At 53.4% G+C, this 7,147-nt stretch overlaps 1 non-coding gene across 1 annotated transcript; it reads right to left on the bottom strand.

The window, feature by feature from the left end:
• Positions 1 to 450: 450 nt before the first annotated feature.
• On the bottom strand, positions 451 to 524 carry TRNAT-UGU (transfer RNA threonine (anticodon UGU)). The gene has a single exon. It is a non-coding gene; the product is annotated as a tRNA-Thr (tRNA).
• Positions 525 to 7,147: the final 6,623 nt, after the last annotated feature.

Below are 7,147 nucleotides of genomic sequence, written 5' to 3'. Positions count from 1 at the left end.
CATTTGGAAAGTCCAAATCAAAAACCCTATTTCAGAAAGGATGCCCTGTAATCTGGATTGTGGCGCTCGGCGCAGCTCCTGGGATCTAGTTTCCTTTCAATTGGGCCTGGCCCAGACAACCAGAGAGGACCTTTAAAACACGAGACGGTCTCTTGACAAGAAGAACAGCATTCAGAAACATGCACTTCCTATGACGAATAGGGGTTTACATTGCACAGGCCTGCAGTTGCACATAGAAACAGGGAAGAGATGCCATTTTTTCTGATTTTCCCCCCTGTAAACACTGCACGTATCCTGCAGGAGAACCCATTTCTTGTTCATTAGAGACAGGTTTAGATGTTGGAGCAAGAAGAGGGGTCTACCAAAGTCCCATGAGACAGGAAGCTATGTATTGACACCAAGACCAATCCTGCTCCAAAGGTAAGAAGCTGGGGTATTGCAGTGAGAGTTAGGCACTGCTGGGATTTGAACCCAGGATCTTCTGTTTACAAGACAGGTGCTTTAAGCAACTAAGCCAGAGTGCCCAGGGAAATAAGGGCTGTGCCCCCCTCCCCATCTCTCCCCAGTGAAGAGCACTTGTTCGCTTTGGGAATTAAGGCAGAAGTGTTTTGCGTGGGCTAAAGAAATTGGTGGTGGGGGCAGGCTGGCAGGGGAGGGGGCAAATGCTTCACAAAAATGACCAGAACCCGGGGCCTGGGGTTCACGTTTCTGTCTCCCAGCCCCAGGGAGCCAACACGACTCCATGAGCCCAACCTGGCAGCTGCACACCCGCTCCCAGCAGGTCCCAGCCGTCTCCTTTGTATCAGCGGTTCCCTCCGCACAGACCGCTGCCCAAGATGCACGTTTCTGATGTGGCAGAAATGCCACCGTCGGTGCCCCTCTCCAGAGATGTGTCTCAGCCAGCCTGAGAGGCTGGTGTTGAATCCCTCAGAGCGGGGATCTCCCACCTTGTCTGCATGACAAAAGCCTGGTGCCTGGGAGGCGATGCTCTGGTCACCTGGGCAGGGGGGAAAAGACCCGGCCCTGCGCGGGCCCAGGCAGCCAGGGATGCGGGGGAGATTGGTCGGCTTGTGGCCAGTATTGGCAGCTTCGATTGGACCGGGCTGCTGAGGTCAGAGAGGTTATTTAAGGGCTCGGTCCAAGAAGAAGGCAGGCAGCCATTAGCCATGCGGGCATCCAGGTGAATCTGAGCCTGGCTCTCTCCTCATCACCGCATGCTCCAAGAGTGCCCTGCCTCCAGAGGAAACAGCAACCACCTCTGGACGATGAGAGTGAGTAAGATACTAGAGATCCGATTAGATATTTAGCTTCAGTAACTCAGATGCGTTTAAACGGCTACCTCAGCCACCCTGGTTTGCTCTATGGGATTCCTTTGATATTCCTGTAAGATTTCTATGATATTGCTCTACCTTTTACCTGTTTCCGTCCTACCCCCTGTAAGCAATAAAGTTCTCCTTTGTGACCGGTGTGGGAGACTTATTGAGGGGTGGGTCTAAATTATGCCAAGGAGGCCCTTTAGGTCGGTGGACTAAGGGAGGCTTCCTAATAAGCCCCTGACTTGGGGAAGTGCCCCAAGTGCCTGTATTGGGTCTAGGACCCATTGGACGATCAGGCCTGCGTTCTCCAAGGCGCGCAGAGCCAGAAGTGAGTCCAGAGCCGTGGATGGTGGCAGCGGGACCCCAGGCTAGCGGGTGTGCTCCAGGGAAGGGATCGGCCGGACGGGAGGCACCCCAGGGAGGCACTCGGAGCCGGGAAGGTGGTCGGGCGCAGGGAGGTGGGCGGCGCAACGCAGGAGCGCCCCCTACTGGCCCGCCACACGTGGTGGGAGAGGTGGGATCCGAATACCCTGCTGTATTGGAGGCATAATTTGGGAAAGGGAATAGAGTCACTGAAATCCCTTGAGCAAACAATTTCTAATTTGGCATCGGGTCGACTGGATAGGGTAGAGAGTCAGGATGGCGGACGAGTATGTCCGGATGACTGTGCCCGAACTGAAGGAACGGGCAAAAGAGAGAGGCCTTCACGCAACAGGAAGGCTAAAGAAGGATGAGCTGGTTAAACTTGTGCACCAGCGAGTCAGGACCAGCATCAGCTTCACGCTCTACGACTCCTGAGTCTGACTCAGGACCACACTCCCACTCGTCAAGCCCGGAGGCTCCGGAGAGATCACCCTCCGAGAGCGAGCAACAGAGACTCCATGAGAGAGAGATGAAAAGGATGGAGCTGGAGGAGAAAAGGCTGGAGCTGGAAGCTCAGCGTGAAAGGGAACAACGGGAAGAAAAGAAGGAACAACGACAGCTGGAGGAGAAACAGCTGGAGGCCCAGCGCGAGAAGGAGCAGCTGGCAGCCCGGTGGATCCCAAGTCTCCCCAACAATGTGTCTTCTGTAACAACATCCCATAGCTGAAGAAGCCAATGCACTGCTCTGCAAGATGCGTCCACTCCCTCTAAGGCCCTTCCCCACTGAGCTCCTCACCCTTCAGCCTTGCACCCAGAGCCCGGGAGTCACTTGTGATACTCTCAGGGTCTCCCTGGCAGCATCACTGGTGCCCGCAGGGATGAGCAGCGCGAGGGGCAGTAGGGGCAGCGTGGAGTCGTGGATGAGCACCGTGGAGTCAGAGCGCAGAGACAAAAGCAGAGCAGTAAGGAAGTGAACGGGCAATAAGGAGCAACCACTTTCACCTTGGCCATGAGGAGGAGGCTGAGTCCTAGCTCTGCCTCTTAAGGCTGCAGAGCCTGGGGCAGGCGGCCCTACCCACGGCTCAGCCTGCTCCGCAGGAGACCCCGTGCAGTCTGGCAACAGCAACTGGCTTGGACAGCCCCAAACCCCACTGCTGGGCCTGGCTGCCTGATCCCTTATGCCAAGACAGCGCCTGAATCCAACCCTGGGGGTAAGGGGGCGCGAGTCCATCCAGCGGCCTTGTCGAATGGATGAGGAGACCCATCTCTCTCCGAAATATGGTATCACCCGTGTGTGCGCCAGTGCTGCCTGTTTGCGGGATCTCTGGCGCTGCTCTGGGGTCTGCGCTTCGGGACTGTGAAACCCGTACCTCTTCCATAGACACGAGGAGGAAATAGGGGTTTCGCATCCTTGAAGCGCGGACTTCCAGAGCAGCACCAGCGATCCCCAGAGAGCGAGAGCACGTGTGCGCGTTCGTGTGTGCCTGTGTCGGGTCACCGCTCCACCCAGGAGCAGCACAGACCATCCGCACATGCGTCCTCAGCCTCACCAGGGCAGTTTGTGCCTGAAAGTCTGCACAGAACAATTTTCCCACCGATTTATTTGGTGCAATAAAAGAGATCACTTTCACCCCAAGAGCCGTGTCTGCCCTGTCCTCGCACCAGGACACGAGCTCACACCCGCCGCTGGAAGTCAGCGGCAGAGATTCACACGTTTTTTCTGCGTGTGCCCCGGGCAGCCGAAGTGCAGGGCGGTGCCACTTGGGGCATCCTCCCGTGGCTGCTGTCCCGAGCAGACGCTCCTATCTTGAATTCAGTCGCCTGTGTTTCACTAAAGCACGTTTACCAGAAGGACATCCCATCTTGATTTGAAGGTGTCAAGAGATGGAGAGCACATACTTATCCCAAATTACAGCCATTGCAAGGTATAAGAATTACCTGCTAATTACAGACCAAATACACAGTGCAACTTTATTGATGCAGCATCATGCACACATTAGATATATTCTATATATCTGGCTTGTCAAACACACGGCCCACGGGCCGCCAAGCCATTATCCGTGGCCCGAGGTCCCTCGCTGGGGACAGGCGGGTGGGGGAGGGGAGGGGAGCTGCTCACCCCTCGGGGCTGGGCTCATCGCCCCCGCGGGCAGCCGGGCACCACGGTGAGCGGGCCCGTACAGATGAGGGGCTCCAGTGCAGCGGCCACCTCGCTCCGGCCCCCCTTGGGCAGCGCCAGCTCGTGGGGCTGCTCTGCTCGAGGGATGGGGCTATGAAGCCATTTATTTCTCCCCTTCGGTCTCTGGGGCAGGGGCTGGCTGGATGCAGAGTGGGTCCCTCCCCGCCTGCCCCTGCCCACCAGCAGCTACCATGAACCTGGCAGTAGGGCCGCACAGGCAGGGTCTCTCTGGCCGGCCCAGGACAGAGGGTGTAAAGGGGTCTTTGTCTTGGGTTATAATAACTGACTGGCCTGTGGGGCTAGCTGACAGCGCTGCCCATGTGGGACCCAAACCCAGTAATGGCTGGGCTGCCCCAGCCATGACACACAGACACCGGGACTGGCCCCAGGAGACAAAAGTCCTAGTCCTGCCCTGACTCCCCATCGGCATTTGAGGTGCACTTGGCATATGATGGCAGCACCTGCACGTGTCAGGCTGTGCCGTACATATTATGACTATACCTGATAGGTGGGGGTCCATGTCGACACCACAGTATCATTACATCGTAATAAAATGGTGATTTTGAATTGGTGAGTTGTTTTTAACTTCACCTGTCTCTGCCAAACTCGTTTTTCTATGACTAAAATTAAGTTTGGCTCTATTAGCCACAGGGCCTACGCTACGCTCAAAAAATGGCGAATCAGAGGAAACGAAAATTGATGCAGAATGTCGAGTTTTCAGGGATAGTTGGACCGCTGATTTTTGTGTTGTTGAACAAAACGGGAACATCCTGTGTCTGATTTGCCAAGAGAAAGTGGCTGTCGGCAAGGAGGACAATGTGGAGCGCCGTTATTCTACAAAACACACAAAGAAATGTGGCAGCGCGGTGGGGCGCAGTAGACTTGCTCGGGTGAAGTCTCTAACACGGAGCATGACCGGGCAGCCGTCTGCTTTCAGAGCTGCGAGGCAGAAGTCGGAGGCAGCGACCACGATCCGTCTCCTGATATCCGAGGCAATAGCGAAGAGAGGGAAACCACTGTCCGATGGAGAATTTGTGAAAGATGGCCTGGGCAGATTTACTGATAAACAGTCAATCCACACGTCCAAGCCTTCATTCACAAGCTGCAGTTGTTTCAGAAACAGTTGAATAAGAAGAATGTCACCCATCTCACAATACCGTTAATGGGATGTGCTGGGACTGTGACCCATGACAAGTTTTCTGCACCGATCGGCCGTCCGCTGGACGAATTCAAACAAAGACGTGCGGATTTCAGGGAACGCAGCGACGAGCTGGACCTGTTTGCAGATGCATTTGGAGCGGATGCCACCGATGTTCCTGGCACGATCCAAATGGCACTAATTGACATCCCAAATAACGGTGCCTTGAGGAGAGCTTTTGCCGAACAGGACCTACTGACATGTTATAGTCAATGTGTTACGTGGCACTCTTTCCCAGATCTAGAGTCACGCACTTCGGTTCATTGCCCTGTTTGGCAGCACGTATTGCTGGGAGCAGCTTTTCTCAAGACTGAAGAACATTTCATTGTCGCTTCCTGCAACTTCACTCGTGTCAAAGCTCACGTGACCTCACTTCCTGATGTGATACCGCTTCCTGTGAGGTCTTTGAATACGGCTCGCCGGCTCGCTGGGTAATAAAAAGTTCATGATCTGGCCCCACATTCAAAAACGTTGGACACCCCTGATATAGAGATATATAGATATATAATTAGTTGGCACTTGTCCTAGTATTTCACTGAAAATACGTCACAGGGAAATGTAGTTTTTAGGAAAGAACTAAAACGCCATTTCTGACGTACCTGTAGTATCTCGCGTGTGTTAAGTGATGCTCCCAGCTGCCTTACAGTGAGCCCCATGACATGTCTCTCTGACAACCCGACAGCATTGCTCAGTGAAAGTTGAGCGCGCGTTGCAGGCGTCCAGCTCGTGCGGCGGTCTGCAGGCATTTCTATGCGGGGCGGAGAGAAGGATTTATTCCGTCCCTGTTCCCGCACGTGCCCTTGTGTGCGTGTCGCTGTGGTCTCCGCTGACACTTGTGGAGGAGGAGGTAAAACTAACCAGACACCCCATAGACCTGCTCTAGGCCAAGGAATAGACCCACAAGATCCTACAGGGAGCCCCAGGGGAAAAGACAGACTGGCAAAGACATGAAACCTCCCGCTCTATCAGATATATTCCTAGAGCCTCTCTTCTTCCTCAGCACTGCACCAAACCATGCAAAAACCCGAGCAAAAATCACCTTATGCTTCTCTCTTAGAGCAGATGATCCCAGGATGTGGGGAGTGTGTCACCCTGCAGTACGATATTCACTTAAACATATTGTTAAAAGCCCCAGCACTAGAGCGTCTAGGCTGAATCAAACCAGTAATCCATCTCGTCAAGTAACCAGTCTCCAGCAGCGACCGGTATCGGGTGTTTTCGAGGGAGCAGGGAGGGAGGGGAGGTAGAAAGTGATCCTGCTTTTAGCGCCACAAGTCCAGACCCCTGCGTGGTGCAGGGACGCAGCACACGCTCTGGACATGGACCTGACGAGACATGTACATTAAGAGCCCCAGGAGGCTGCAAGAGCCGCTTTGTCTCCAATTACACCCGAAATACAGGTTTAAAATTTCTTCACAAAACACCCAATTACATTTTACTCCTTCACCTGATTTCTAATACCACTGAATACAAAAAGCCACTTACGCACACAACCTTCCCTTAGATAACATGAATCAAAAATATGTGGAAGTGTATTTGAAGTCTTGTGGGAATATTACCACTCTCAAGATTCATTAAAAAAAACAACACAGCGATCAAGTTTAGAAATGCCTTAATAACCCACACTTGGCGTTGTATAGTACATAATGACATCTGGAAGGGCTCGTGATGAAGCTAGGAGGGTCTTCACATGCAAACAAGATGCACGTGGAAAGGAAATACATTACCGGTAAAAACTGACAATAAAACGGAGGAGGGACAGAAATGGCAGGTGCTTTGTGGGAAGAAAAATTACTGAAATACATGAACAAACCTGCTTTTCCCTTAGCTTCCCGCAGGAGCCATGACTCGGTTTTACCTGCACTGCTGCCGTGCCCCGAGGTGTCACAGGGCTGCCCTCTACCGACACGCGGTGTTCATCCACCCGGAGCTTAAAAGAAGAATTCAAATCCACATCATGCAAAACTAGTGTCACAGGCTTACTGAGACTACCAGAGTATGTAAGTGCAGGACGGGCTTTGCAAGAATTGAATCTCAAAGGAGCATCTCGGTTAGACACCTGTAGTAGGACTACAGCCCACTGGTTCAAAC

This window comes from Alligator mississippiensis, chromosome 11 (genome assembly GCF_030867095.1).
Source record: "Alligator mississippiensis isolate rAllMis1 chromosome 11, rAllMis1, whole genome shotgun sequence".
NCBI classification, from domain to species: Eukaryota; Metazoa; Chordata; order Crocodylia; family Alligatoridae; genus Alligator; species Alligator mississippiensis.
The sequence above is the reverse complement of the archived record's forward strand: the minus strand, read 5'-3'. Positions and strand labels throughout refer to the sequence as shown.